The following is a 16592-nucleotide window of genomic DNA, read 5'->3' as shown; positions in this document are numbered from 1 at the left end:
AAACTATGTCCAAATTACAGAATTGTTGTAAGCTATACGTTTTGAACTCAATGAGTTTGCTAACTTACTACGTATTCTTTTACAAATTCATTTGCACATTATTTGTAACTATATACAGATACGTCAAACGGCTACGACGACCACAGAGATCTATGCATTTCTGCTACACTGCAAGACAGTATGGTTGGATGAAGACTCTGAAATACAACTTAGAAGCAATTAAGGTTATTTTTGTAATGGATGATATTAACTATTGCGACTGAAATCACACGATATCACTAAGTTTAAAACATCAGACCATTTTATAGCACACAGTGTCATCTGGGTCTTTGCCAATTGTGAGAAAGCATAGAAGTGTGACGTAAGTTTGTTGTTTTATGACGAAACATGTTTGATTTCATGCATTTAAAATGAAATTAATTTCTCGCTACCTTGTCGGCACGTAATTGTGGGACTCGTCCAGGATCCACTGTCTTGGCAATCTATCGTGGCCTGGCCGCTACCATAGTATCCACTGTTACAGCTGTATGTTCTTTTGTCTCCAACCAAGCCAGTGCCTGTCGACACAACAGCGTTACTCACTGTGGCAGGCTCCTCACAGCCTAAGTAAATTCGAAAACATATCGACCGTGTTCGTTACATCACACTATTCACGTCCAAATTTAGGGGGGTGATATAATCATATTTTTATATTAGATTTCAATAACCTTAAACCAAAATATAGACAGCTGATTAGCCTTCATTTTGACAATTAACATTGAGCTCACCAAGACATCGAGGAACTCGGAACTTTCGCTACTAATCCTAGCAATGCAGACATGGGACTACTCTTGTACTTACGTATGCATTGAAACATAGGTTCTGACCATTCTCCACTGCCCAGACACGTGACTGCTGCAGAAGCTCCCACCAGACTGTATATGGACTCGCAAGAGTGCGTGTAGGTATCGCCGACAGTTATGTTAGCGTCAGTGACGACGATAGTCCCCGTGGGTTGGTTAGGTACACCACAGTCTGAAACAAAGGCATGGATCCCGGAGTTACATGCTGAACACAGCCGAGTTTTGTTTACGACATTTTAGCACACAAGCATTGAAATAATAACATTCAAACCAAGATATAGTATTCATACGCTGTACATATTAGGTTGCCTTTCGTATTTTAATAAACCCCAATGTCTAAAAACTTTTTATCTAAAAATGACCAATTATGGGTTCATACAATTAGCACAATATGCTCTTATTGACAACAACATGATAACCGAACAAGAGCTGTTGGAGAACAGCATAGCTCGCCTATGTATGTTATTATAATACTGCAACTATCAATAGAAAAACATGTATAGTAAAACGTTGAAAAAAAAAAAAATAGTGCCTGTCATTTTATTTGCCACCTCACTTGCCACCAGCATATTTCAAGGACCGTTAATTGTGTAGAAACATCTATGTGAAGTGATTGTTAAGAAATTAACAAAGTCCAGTAAAGCTGTTTTTGGACGCTAAAATATTAAAATAGGGTTCAACACATTGCTTACACTCAATACAAATACTTCAACCTTATAATAGACAACAGCCTATTGATGGTGGTGGTCGGACACTACCCAACAAAATTAAGCTGTTTATGGGCCATAGAATATGAAAACATTGCCCTGAACATTGCTAACACTCCATATAAATGCTTCAACCTTATAATAGACAACAGCCTATTGATGATGGTTGCCCAACACGTTACAAAAAAACTTGCACAAAAACTTTAACCTCAAATCTAACTAAGTCCAATTAAGCAATTTTTTGGCCAAACAACATGAAAATATGGTCCAGCACATTGCTTACACTCGATATAAATGACTTGTACTCATAATAGACAACTGTGTATTTGTGATGATCCAAATCTCTCTAGAAAAAACTTGCCCAAAACTTCTTACAAGAATATCTCTATTCTGAAGGTGTCTTTGATCTTCTCAATTCTTGTATCATGAATTAATAATATAAACATTATTCCTTTTACCGCAGTTATGATGAAACGATATTGTTTCAACTGATACGCGTCCCTTTTTGCTGACCTGTGTGTCATACGGTCATCCTTAGAATAAGTAATGGTTTCATTATTAAATCATCATGCTCCATTGTATGTTTTTAAAAACATGTCAGTGGAAACAGTATTGTCTTTTTATATGACAGATATACCAAAACATCTAGTGAAGAATCCTTTACATCGATAGAATAACCAATAAAAAGATGCAAAAAAATAAGGTAATTTTAAATGCATCTACCCATACTACACATAAAGTACCCGAATGGTAAAAATCAACATTAAAAAAAGTAAAAAAGAGTTTTCGATCAAATCAATGTAACATATGTCATGTCTGTTAACATTAACACATACTAAATAAAATATTTCGATTAATCTTTATATATGGGGTGCGTAGGTAGGGGCTACTTCGGTACCAATCACTTAACTAAACACTCACCCGCTATCAAACAGAAACATGGTCTAGATAATGACGAACGTAAACTCAAATGAATAATGTAATAAAGTGTACGGTTGGGGAAGTACGTTTTATTCGATAAGTAGATAATACTGCTTGAATGATGTTTTGTAATATCAATTGATCTACAATTTACAATGTATGGTCAATTTTTTTATTGTTGTGACATCGCTGTATTGTTTTGATATCGATTTAAACATCCGTTTGATAACGTTGTAATAGATGACTTCACAAATAACGATTCTTTGAAAAAAACATCCCGGGCAAATATCCTGATAAACTTAAAATTGGGTTTAAGAACTGTTTTGTATAAAATCAAATGTGCGGAAATGATAAATAGCTTTTTCATAATTAACTGTGAACTACATAATGTTGGAAAATTGTTAAGCATTTCGTTCATCTTGACAATATGTTTGTAATATGATATAAACAGAAATGTACGACAGAGTCAACAAAGAAGGACACAAAATGTATGCACTCAGGGTTGATAGGAAAATGTAACAACAGAACCCGAGGAAACATCAAAGCAGATAGACCAGACGAACTAATAACAAACAAACTGCTGATTAAACGGTAAAAGTGCATGCATTACATGTCATATCTGGTTTGATGTCTTCTGTCAAATCTGATAAGTATAAAACTATCCATAGTATCAAAACGACCGGATCAATGTGAAATTTCAATATTACATTACTTCATCAAACCAGGTCGTTAGCATGAAAATATCCATTAGTATTTTTCTTTCCTCTTCTTTTAATACCAGACTAACTAGTGCAAAAAGGGGTCCTAGCGAATGTTGAAATAATTGAGTAATAAAAGTGAGTTTCATTATTTGAATTATTCAGATCATTCAATCTTTTATCGCGATGAGGTAAAGAGATGCAAGCATAGTATTACAAAGGGCTGAATACGTGTTGTAAGGCGTTGTACATGGTAAGCTGCTATAGAAATGTCCCTTTTGAAGCCATCTTCTGAAACGCAGACAATCCATTTCAATCTAAAGTGCAACATGTACACTTACGTTACCTGTCTCGACATATTCTGTCTGCTAACACCGAGCAAGTCACCAGCAGACAATGATGACAATTAGTGATTGATCGGCTGTTCTTAATCCTTATAACACAAAGATCGGTGGACCTTTGTGTTATCAATTCACCTTGCTACATCTTGGGTACTTAAAATGACTTACTGAAGAAAGAAACTAATTTAACTTTTTATCTGACTTATGTCGGCTGAAGGTCAGAGAGGCCTAGAATTTGTAAAACCACCATTGTATACATCGAAATATTAAGCTACAGATCCCGCGATATCCATAATATTAAAAGTCTTAAACATCTTTGAAACATTTTTGCACTTTCAATAACAAATTATCAATTCTAAGACAATGAGAACGATGTCGGTGTAAAGACGGTAATTATGAAGACGACACAACACAGAAAAATACCAACGACTTTACCCAGTTGTCCAGTTCTGGTCAAGAGCACTGTTGTCTAGTTAACCAACCTCTCTAGATCATTATTCCTTTATTTAGAACGTCAAACAACATCAGAGAAGAGGATAACTTCATACAAAAATTTGTTTTATAGACAAACCGATGAGCTACTCGTAATTAGAAACAGGAATGTCTTCTTGAAACACTTCAAATACAATAATTGGAAGGACACCAATATTGTAGGGGGAAATAAGGGTTTCTTAGCTTCGACCTATTGATGGAACTTGCGAACAACACAAAGCTGAACCTAGTTTCCGTGATGACAAAGAACCAGTTTACGTTATTACAGCAACACCTGCATTGCCGCGACAAGTCAATGGACTGGTTAAGGAGAATTCGTAAACAACCTTCATCACAAAGTTAGACGTGTAGTAGACGAATTAAAGACAACTTTAAGGAAGCTCGTGAATATTGTCTGACACATTTCTCAAAACCTTTTGAACGGAAATTAATGATGGCCGCCACGGCCTCTGATTGGTCCAATTAAATGTTTTACTCAAATGGTATGTAGGTGTATTATTGCATCTTTGAGACAATGGGGGCAGTTTGGGGGACTTCTGTATTAGTCCCCATTACAATTAGTACTTGTCCATTTTGAAGTAGTGGTTTGCATTACAAATTCACAAAAATCACACTAAATCATTCACCTGGGTAAATATACAATAATGTCGTAGTCATGCCTCAAGGATATTCAAAACATGCTTGTTTCAAATTGTTTATAGTTAATATATTTCATAAACTGTGATGACTTTATAACAATTATCGAACAATCTTTTTTTCTCAATTTATTATGATAAATTCGTTGGACCAAATAAAAGTGCGTCTTTATGTGAGAGGAAAGTGAAGAATCTGGAGAAAACCCTCATGGTAGGGAAGGAAACCCCTCGTGGTAGAGAAGGTGACCTAGTACCGTTTTACGTCCGATTGGTGAGTCGAACCCGGTCGTGTTGTTGAAAGGCGAGTGCGTTATTCATTACACCACCCGACCACCCAGGGAAAACAACCCACACATTGTGTAAATTGACAGTGAAAGCAAACTTAACAACATAAGCATTGACAAACTATGATTTAAAATTCTGATCAACCTAGGTAAACAAAATATGAGGTTATATATACTTACCGTACACGACACAAGCATGCTGATTTGACCATAGTGGCACACATGTTTGGCGGTCTAGACAGCCATGGTTAATACACGGCCCCATCAGCGAAGCATCCTGAATATGGACGAAGATATGTTTTATTAATTGTGACCTCTAAACGATATCAATATCAGATAATACACGTATAATTATCTAGCTGTACCGTACCTAGAGCAGCGATCTAGTAGTAAGCGTCGATGAAAGCTAGCTTTATCCTCCTGACATCATTATAATAAAACGCCAACATTCGGACCTTCATACAAAATGTACTTGCACTGGTGTACGACAATTGAATATCGAAGGATCACAATACAATAGCATCCTCGATATCTTGCACGCCTTATAACAAACCATTTGAACGACCTTGGATTATATGTTTCTTCAAATAAATTTGCAAATGTTAATTAAACCTGGTTCTGTACTATTATCTTAATGAAATTTCACATTAATCAAAACGGGGAATCATCGAGAGTTTTTACCACGTCATAGCCTTCACTGTATACGTACCGTGATAATGGTGAGTCGGTTTACATAGATGTACTCCGGACTGGAGCGGTAAGCAATTGGGGTTTGGGTGACGTCAACCAGGTGGAGACTACATCTGAGGGATGGGACATGGAAACTCAATGCCTTGCATTTTGTGACGGCTCCACAAGCACGACAACACCCGTGTAGGCCTATACTCTCCAACAAGACAAACGCAGACACGTCCAGGTACTTCCCATAGGATAGAGTGGACACGTCTAGGCTATTTGTCATAAGTATCAGATTTGAAATGATGAACAAATCTGACACTTTCATACTTAACAGTGTGTTATTTTCACAAAAACAAGATGTTCGAGTTATGACGCCAATCAGTCATACTGTGGAGTATACGTACGGTACAGACTTCTTTATAAGTCTGAGACAATCAATATTACACAAGTTGCTCCCTTAAGAATGCATCCTTATCATTGGTCATTTAAAGTAGAATAAATGGTAAGAGAATAGCAGTACGTCATTACTGTTGTCACTGGTGACTATATCGAACATCCAGCTTTCACTGGGATCGTGTATGGCATCGGTAACCATATATAATCCATTAAATATTTCATGAAAACGTTTCAGCTGACACGAAGTGAGCTATAAGTCGGTGAGTTTATGGTAAGGTCCACGGTTCCATCTGGCAAACTGAAATATACACAACATGATATTTGGCAAATAGGTATATGAAATTAGTTTTTTTCTTCTTCATGTAATTGGGCTTGCCCTACTTTCAAAGTCACAGGGGTCAGATATGTTAAAATCTTCAAACTACGTTTTCTAAATACAACTGAAACCATTTTGTCTGGAGCCATTGAATGTGGGTGTGTTGTGAAGACCAGCAGTGAATTGTCTACAGGTAAAAGATCAACTTTAAAGATAATAGGAAATCAACTACCTAAGTTCCATAAAGCAAAGGGTCCAAATATTTACCTGGAATGAGGTGAAAAAAAATATCTTGATATAAATTACCCTTATCTACTTCCACCATTTCAAACTCTATTATCTAAGGAAACAAAAGGTCTGAAGCCATCATACTTGTAAACTTTTTGTAGACTAGTAGTTCGAATATTTTCTTAGTCCCTAGGTCATCACTCGGAAATAAGATCTCCATCATATAACCATAAACATGAAGAAAAGGAACACAAACTTGCTTCTAGGATTAGCCCCTGAATCTGGCCCACCCCTGGGGACTTATTCCCTGGTAACGAATGATATCCCAACCTACTATAATACACATATTCAAACATATCTCAACCAGATGAAGCATTCTTGGAACCAGTGAGACAGGGCCCGAGATGAGAAATATTTGCAATACTTCTATTAATGCTGTTATTTTTCAAATATGTGTTTTTGTTTACTGTACTGCTGTAAGCAGAAAGCAGNAAAAACTGTTATACATATATATGTTATGTGATTTTCCGTTTTCGTGTAAACCATATGTTACTATGCACTTCAATTATTACACATTACACAAAATAGTAGGGTTAGTTAGTTTCTGTAATTACTCTTACCAAGTGTAGAAGTTATAGCATGTATTAATTTTTAACAGTGAACTATATAAACAAGTAGCATAATATATAATTTATAGTATATAATTATTAAAAATAACTACAGTTTAGTTGTGTTTACTTTATTAATCTGTCAGCTGTTACAGGTGTTATGCTATGAAATATTTATATCTAGATCATAAAGGCATTACTATTACTTCATCCATTCATTCATTCATTCATTCATTCGTTCATTTAAGTTAACAGTATAATTCAAGAATGAAGATTTGACGTCATCTTTGTTACGGAAATTTGTTTTTGGTGTTGCCCAACTTTAAATTGAAACTCTGTGAAAAAAACCCCACAATTTTTGCACTAACCTTGTATGAGAGTGATATTGATATGAAGATTCTATCTTACTGCTATTATAGTATCAGTGATTTATAAATAGGACACATTTTGCTGATATTATCTAAAAAACAACTTTGTACTATTTTTATATTGTCTTGCTTATTGAAGCGAGTCAAAACTATTTCAGGATCAACAATAGCCATTAACTATGTGTTTACTTGATTGTTGCATAACGCATGTCTCCAATGGAATACGATGTGCCTTAAGTAAGAAGTGAGGCTATGAGCCTCGGGGTCACACTCTCCGTACGTTCTCTCCACTCCTAGAATATCAGACCTGACGAGGGAGAATCACGATCTACGTGAACGTTTCCTTAAATTGCCAACACATTCTATGAAATATCATTTGATTTTTACCGAGATTGAAACTACTGGGCCTGTACATGAGGAGAAAACCGAACAAGTGCTAAAAAAGTTCCTATTTGAGGATATGGAGATGTCCGATGCTGAAAACATTAAGTTTCAAAATGTTCACCGACTGCGGGCACAGCGGGATGAGAAACCACGAAGCATTATTGGAAAGTTTGCTAGGATACGAGGACCTCGACCGCGTCCTAAATTTATGCCCGTCAAAACTACGGAATAAACCGGAGTTCTCAATATCCCAACAATACCCACCCGAAATAAGTGATAGACGTTACGCTCTGTACCCGAAAATGAAGGAACTCAAACGTAGCCATGTGAACGTCAAAATTGCATACGACACCCTCTACGTGGACGGCCGTCCGTACGATGACAATATCAACGCGATACCGTTCCATGGAACGCGAACGTGGGTCTCTCCAGCTGGAACGGAGGAGCTGGTCCCCAGGAACGTAGTCAAAATTAAGGCACCCAACCAGAACGTGAACATGAATGCGGTCCTCCGTCGGAACGCGGGAGTGATACATCTCGTACGGCTCCACGAGCTCGCGGCCCCCCAGGGCCCCGGGCGTGGCTCGGCCAGCGTATACTCAGGTCCTTCAGTGTATTCTGGACAGCATCCTCCCCAAGACCCAGCATATCCCCCAGGACAGGGGCACCAGTCCCTGCCACGCAACGGGCCCCTGTAGGACAGACACTCAGACACGTTTCTTAACGAACCACGACAAAATCTCAACATTGAACTCAAAATTGGTTTACTTAATGTATGTGGACTGAAATCCAAACTTCTCAATCCAGATTTCCATAATCTGATATCTAAATACGATTTATTACTGTGTGTTGAATCTAAAACTGATGAACTCGATGACATAAATTTGCCTAATGAATATGCATACTCCGCTAAACGCAGGCAGAAATGTAAAATAAAGTCTGGCGGTATTATTGTAATTTATAAACAAGTTTTGTCGAGGTTTTTAAAATTCCATAAGTCCGAGTCCGAATTTGTACAATGGTTTGAAATTTCGAATCACATTTCGAACATGAATGAAAATGTTTTACTTGGCTGTATCTACATTCCTCCAGAATATACAAAATATTCATCTGATAATGCTTTTACTGAAATAGAGGAAGAGTTAGTTAATTGTTCACAAGGAAAGGATAATGTTATCCTGGCAGGTGATTTTAACGCAAGAACCTCGACAATACCGGACTATATTGAACCTGATGAAAGACTATTAGATATATTCAATGTTGTAGTTAAGAATGAAGATATTGATAATATGAACTGTGTACGTCAACTTATTGAGCAAAATATCCCCCTTCAAAGATATAGTCAAGATAAAGCCCGACAAAATAGATATGGGAATCTGATAATTGAAGTATGTAAAAAATCATCTCTTTTTATTGCAAATGGTCGAATATGTAAAGATAAACACATAGGAAGAACGACATGTAAAGATACAAGTGTAGTAGATTATCTTAGAGTAGATAGTTCAGCTTTTAATCCGAAATATGTGATTTTAACCCAATGTCTTCGGACGTTCACAATCAAATCTACTTTGTGTTAAACTTTACATACGATACCCAACCCCCATTAGATAAGAAAGAGGATAACTTTGATAATAAACGTGTAACATGGGACACATCCAAAAATGATGAACTCACACAGGCACTTAATATAGATGTAAATCTTGAACTCCGCGATATTAGCACCGCTATAGACCAAATGAATGATCGTAATAATGTAAACTGTGAACAAGTGAACGCGGTGGTTAATGACCTTGGTCAATTTCTTATTAAAACGGCATCTAAAGTGTGTGGAACATAACAAAAAAGACGTAAAGGAAAAGTAGATATGAATAAACCGTGGTTCGATAAATATTGTAAGTTAAAAAGAATTGCCTTCAACAAGATCAAGAATAAATATAAAACAGACAAATCATGCACTACTAAAACAAATATGAACAAAAAAGGTAGTGAATACAGGAAACAACTTCGAATAAGTTATAAAAAATATCAAGAAAGATGTATTAAAGAGCTTCGCTCGTTATCTAAATCTAATCCAAAATCATTTTGGAATACCATAAATAAATATTCTTGAAATAAAAAGAAAACTACAGATATACAAATAGATGCACTGTATCGTTATTTTATGTCATTAAATGCAAAGGATGATGATGATGATGATGATGAGGATGATGAGGATGAGGATATTTGTGTAGATGATGATGATGATGATGATGATGATGATGATGATGATGATGATGATGATGATGAGGAGGAGGAGGAGGAGGATGATGATGGTGATAATAAAGAGGATAGTCATGTAGATGGTGATGAGGAGGAGGAGGATATTTGTGTAGATGATGATGATGATGATGATGATGATGATGATGATGATGATGATATTTGTGTAGATGATGATGATGAATGAGGATGATGATGATGATGATGATGATGATGATGATGATGATGATGATGATGATGATGAAGATGTATTAAATGGTAGAATAACAGAAGAAGAAATTAAAAAAGCATTAAAACAACTTAAAAATGGTAAGGCTCCTAGAATGGACAAAATATTAAATGAATATTTAAAATATTCTCCACCAGAGATGATAATTATTTATTGTACCTTGTTTAATGTTATATTAGATACTGGTATTATACCAGAAATCTGGACTATTGGTATAATTAAACCGATGTACAAAAATAAAGGGAATCCAGAAGATCCTATTAATTTCACTCTATCTTTATAGTGTTAAAAAACTTTACTGTACTTTTATCGTTTTTCGCAAAGCGGTCGACACCGTGTGGAGAGCTGGGTTGTGGCAAAAAATGCATAATAGTCGTATCAAAGGAAAATGTTTTCAGATTGTTAAAAATATGTATAGTAATATCAAATCATGTGTACAATACAATGGAAACACGTCAGATTTCTTCCCGTGCCTTATTGGGGTAAGGCAGGGGGAACATCTTTCACCGTTCCTTTTCTCTTTGTTCCTAAACGATTTAGAAACGTCTTGAATGTGTTCCGCTAGAAATGGTGAAAGCTATATGCAGACGATACACTTCTTTTTTCGGAAACTCCAGAAGGATTACAAAATGCATTGAATATTTTTCAAGAATATTGCGATATATGGAAATTGAAAGTAAATACTGATAAAACTAAAATTATGATATTCTGCAAGCGGAAAAGTAACCAAAATAATATCTTCTTTCTCGGAGACGTAATACTTGAGATTGTTGATTGTTTCACATACTAAGGTATTATATTTAACTTTAATGGAAATTTCGCTAAAGCGCGAAAAAAAATGACTGATCAAGCTCAAAAATCATTATTTGCACTTTACAAAAAAAATCGGAATCATGCGCTTCCGATGGAAATACAAATTAAGCTTTTTGATTCTATTGTAGAGCCAATATTACTATACGGCTCAGAAGTGTGGGGTTTTGAAAATTTGAAAACGCTAGAGCAGACGCACCTGAAATTCTGTAAGAGAATTTTAAAAATCAGATCTAGCACTCCTACTTTTATGGTATATGGAGAAATCGGTCGGTTCCCAATGGAAATAAGTATTAAACTTAGAATGGCACGTTTCTGGAATAATTTAATCGATACGCGTAATGAAAGTAAACTCAGCAGTATATTGTTGAGATTGGCACTTAATTTACACGACACTGAATCATACTCTTTTAAATGGGTTAGTGAAGTTAAAAGTATTTTTGATGAATCTGGTTTTTCATACATTTTTGAAAATAAGATATGTATGAATAATATGTTCTTTAAAAATCACCTTAAATAAAGACTTCGAGATCACTTTATACAAAATTGGTTTTCCGAAGTTCATAATTCGTCGAGAGGAGAATACTACTCAATGTTCAAGTGTGAATTCGGTTTTGAAAAATATTTGATAAAATTGTCAGAAAATAATAGAATACCTTATTACCAAACTACGTACGTGTAATTTGAAATTTCCCATTGAAACTGGGAGGTGGCAGAATATTCCAAAAGTAGATAGGATATGTAACCTTTGCCTTGAAAATATTGGAAATGAATTTTATTATCTTTTTACTTGTAGTAATGTGAAAGTGAAAAATTTACAAAGAAAATACGTTCCAAATTACTATCGTACAAATCCAAATGAAAATAAAATGAAAGGTCTTTTGTCAATATGTCACGAACAAATTCTGAAAGGTTTATCAATTTTCCTAAAGAAATTGATTCCTTTACTTTAAGCTAAAACATAAACATTATACATATACTATTACTTGTTGCTTCTATAGGTCCATAATATTGAAGCACATTATGGGTCTATATCACTGATATGTACAAATCAATATGTAAAGTAGGTGACTATGTGAGTATTTTGGATACGGAAATGTATGCATATGTGCGTGTGTGTGTATATGTATCTGGGATGTAGTCATATGTTTGTGAATATATGTGTGTATGCAAGTATATATGTAGGCGTCTGTTTGTTGGTATGCATTGTATGTGTATGGATGTGTATATATATGGGTCAAAGAAGTAATATAGACGGTAAAATCCCATATAACACTGGATCCTAATGGAGGTGTGTCCGTAGGATACGAATTACTAAAAATATTATATGGGGCAAAGAAGTAATTCCAACAGTGTGGACAAGTTTATATATATGTATATGCAAAGGTCTGGATATATACGTGGCTATCTATATATATGTATGCATTGCTGTGTCTAATTACGAAACAGTTCATTTGTACAACATGTTATCATGCATATATATATATATATATATCAGTATCTTCATATACATGCATGCACCTGTCCATCGTTTCATAATTTAATATATAAATTCATCTACATATACCTCATGTTACACATTTTCATGTGTCTGAGTGTTGGAAATAAAATCTGAAATCAGGATCAACAATAGCCATTAACTATGTGTTTACTTGATTGTTGCATAACGCATGTCTCCAATGGAAGACGATGTGCCTTAAGTAAGAAGTGAGGCTATAGGGGGCTGTTTCACTAAGTCCCCCAGCTCGGGGTCACACTCTCCGTACGTTCTCTCCATCCCTGGAATATCATGACGACGAAATCGGAGACTCTGTAGGATGATACAGTAAGACTTGTTTGATCCTTTGATGGACATCAAAATAATCGCCTGGCAGCGTAATAGTAAAATCGACAGGCTTTAAAGTCGGATGTCTCTTTCCTGTAATCGTTTGTCTCTTGGATAATTGAACTACTCGGTGGTGAAGCGGACGGTAAACTGACCTCGCTGCCTTTTACTTTCTTACAACTTTTTTGTAATATTTGTCAACAATCAGCATCACAGACACCGTCAATAACCTTTCAACAAATCTACAGTAAAAGAAGATATATAAAATACATCGACCATATTTAAATGTATTTTTGTTCTATTGATCATCTGTGTTTGTTGGACGAGACTATATCTCCCACTGCTTTGTTAATACAGAAACACTTTTATTTATTTTTCATTATTTCATCTTTATTGTGTTTTTCATAAAAGTCCTGCAATGTATGTTTTTTTCAGAAATGATTTGTCAAAGCTATATAGCCGGGAAAAAACCCAGTCTCAAATGCTTAGTTACAGTTTTTCGCAACGGTACTGGTATCTTTAATAAAAAAAATCTTTTTTTTTTTTTAATTTACGTTTTTTTTTTTACTATTTTACGTGATATGGTGTTAGAGCAGTCCCTGAGCTAACTATTCCGTCTTTGCGTATTGCAGAGTTATCTTCTCTTGTGAGCAGGTATTGATTGTTACGTCATTGGTTTGAGTGAGAAAATTACGTCGTTTTCTCAAAAATAGATGACGTTACTCTCACAAACAAATGACGTCACAACCAATACCTGCTCCAAAGAACAGATAACTCTGCAATACGCAAAGACGGAATAGCCTTGTAGTTTTTAGTTACATATATCGTGACGTGGTTAACATGAAAATATTAGATTAAGGAAGTAAATTATCTGATCTAGCCAAATGGTGTAAGCTAACGTTTAGTTATGAAGGGTTTTAAGGGCACCTCTCGCGCTTTGCTATATTCCACATTTATAGCATCGCCTCCGTTGTGCGCTTTACTTTGTGTCGCTTCAGTTTCTGTTGTTTATATTATAGATAATATATATAACAATAGTATATGTAAATATAAAGACTTCATACATGAACCTTGTGTGTTGACACCTTTTTCTTGATGTCATATATGTATCCTGTGTATTGCCGATAAGGTGGTACATTACATTTGTTTTAAGGAATGAAAGATATTTTTTCAACATTCATGAGGTCATAACAACATTGGCTTTTTGGACATTTTCCATGAATCGCGTTAGCGATTCTTGGAAAATATGTACAGAAAGCCAATGTTGTTATGACCTCATGAATGTTGATAAAATAAATTTCATTCCTTATATTTACATTTTTAAGTGCTTTGAATTTTCCGATGCAAGCATAAATTACAATAATTCCGGCATTGTAATTATATTTGTGCATGGGGGTAACGCAGTAGAGAGAACAGCGTGTTTTCGCGGTAAAATGTAAAACTTCCGGTGGGGATCCTACCAACAGCATGACAACAAAACAAACAGAATATAGTTCTATTTTCAAATTTAATTTGTAGAACTAGCACACGTCGGATATTATTATCATGTACCTTACACACCTCATTTAAGAATTAAAATGAAGCCTATCACGTTTAATGTTAATCATATTAGCATAACTGAACTACACCTAGGGCTCTTTCACGGCGGACGTATAACAATCACGCCCTGTGCTACGTCATTAAAGTGTATCAATACGCAGTGATGAGGTCACCTGTGTTATGCAAAAATGAATGTCATTTGGGCCAATGGGTCCAAGCATACAGAATGTAAATATTTGTCTATATTGATTTCCACCTAAAATACGAACTTCACATAGACAAGACTTTCTGATGTTTATGTAAACTTTTGAAATACTATGGGAAACCTGGACATTCAATCTTGTCTACAGGACTGTTGAAGAGAAAAAACATGACATTTTACAAACTCCCAAAAATTTCATTCAAATCAAAGCTATCATGAACTTAAACTCTACATCCTGTGATAAAATGATTCCCCAATGGCTACATGAGGTGTATACTGCACCTGAAACATGAGTAGAGGTTATATCTCTTTGACGTTATGCCAATACATGAAAATAGATGAAACAAAGATTGTTTTCAAGTACGTTTCACCCACTTTCTCCCTTGTTTGCCATTCCTGTGGGTCGGAGCATAGGGACCTGAACATTTGTTACAGCTTTATTTGGGCCTAATGTGTTAAGAGTAATTTAACACGTTAAGGGGGTTTAGATCGATTTTATGTAAAAATGCCACCCCCAATGCTCATATATGGGTGGTATTGTTTACCGAAAGTCGATCTAAACCCCCTTGACGTGTAAAATTACTCTTAACACATTAGTTAAGGTCCAAATATAGCTGTAACAAATTCTCATATCCCTGTGGGTCGGAGGTAGAGAAAAGAATAGATCTGCTGTTAACCACTGCATGTTGTAATATGCAACTATTGTTGAAACCCCCTGAACAATTGGGGATTTGCTTTAGTGCTTTCTATATGGGGACATAAAATTGACCACAACAAAAATTGTTGCACACATCACAACATTTGGGATCATTTTCTCTCTACTTCCTAACAACCGTGTCGTTTCTCAGTGCTTTCCTTGGGAAATACTTCACTGTCGCCTAGGTGTTGAGCGTCCACCTAGGTGAAGGAGGCAATCTATAAAACGGTGCTTGTTGTTTCCTGCAGCTAAACGTTCCGTATTTGGGGTAGTCGCAGCAACAGGTTAACCAATTGTCGGTATGATGTAACCGAGTGGAATACACTGGCATCAGATCTGCGCTATCTGCGAAATGCATCAGCACACTGCCTCCAGAGCTCATTCACACTCACACACCCAATAAACATATATTTGGAGGTTAAATGACCATAGATACTAATAGGACTAAATCGTACAAAACCAAACTAAATCACTCGTTTGAAATTCATCGCAAGTTTAAGAGATTGATACATATTACTTGGATTTTAAAAAAAAATGTAAAAAAATAAATAAATCAAAAGTTAAGTTCAAAGATTATAAACGGAAGCGGCACGAGCCTATTTTGTTTATAAGAGTCGACATTATCAACAGTCGGCAGTATGTTCGACGTTTTTTGTTTCAGTATATCACAATATTTGCATAAACTGGCATATCGTTCAACTTAGACTTCAAAATAGCTCAAAAATATCTTTTGACGGCCATTCATATTTAATGTTCTTATTCTTTTGTTAAATACAGATACCATATTGAATGTTTTAGTCATAAGCAAATATTGCTACTGGGCTTAACTAATAGACTTGGATTTTTTCAATCTTTATAAACGAAAGAAAAGTCAATATCCTCAAAAAGCCAATACCCTTTAAGCATTTGATAGTTGTGTATTTTAAATGCAACGATTCCGATGCAACATTTGCAGAACTCATATTGTACTTTGGTTGGTCTTGCATTATTTGCAATTCCACATATTCGATAAAAAAAAAAACAAGAGTACCGCGGGACGGAACAATATACGCCCGTCGAATGCCATATAGTGTTATATACTTTCTTACATTGAAATAAGATCTGCATCATTCTAAGAGTGGTTAGCCGATAAGCTA

Source organism: Mizuhopecten yessoensis, unplaced genomic scaffold (assembly GCF_002113885.1).
Source record: "Mizuhopecten yessoensis strain PY_sf001 unplaced genomic scaffold, ASM211388v2 scaffold10771, whole genome shotgun sequence".
Taxonomy (NCBI): Eukaryota; Metazoa; Mollusca; class Bivalvia; order Pectinida; family Pectinidae; genus Mizuhopecten; species Mizuhopecten yessoensis.
Note: the sequence above shows the minus strand (reverse complement) of the source record.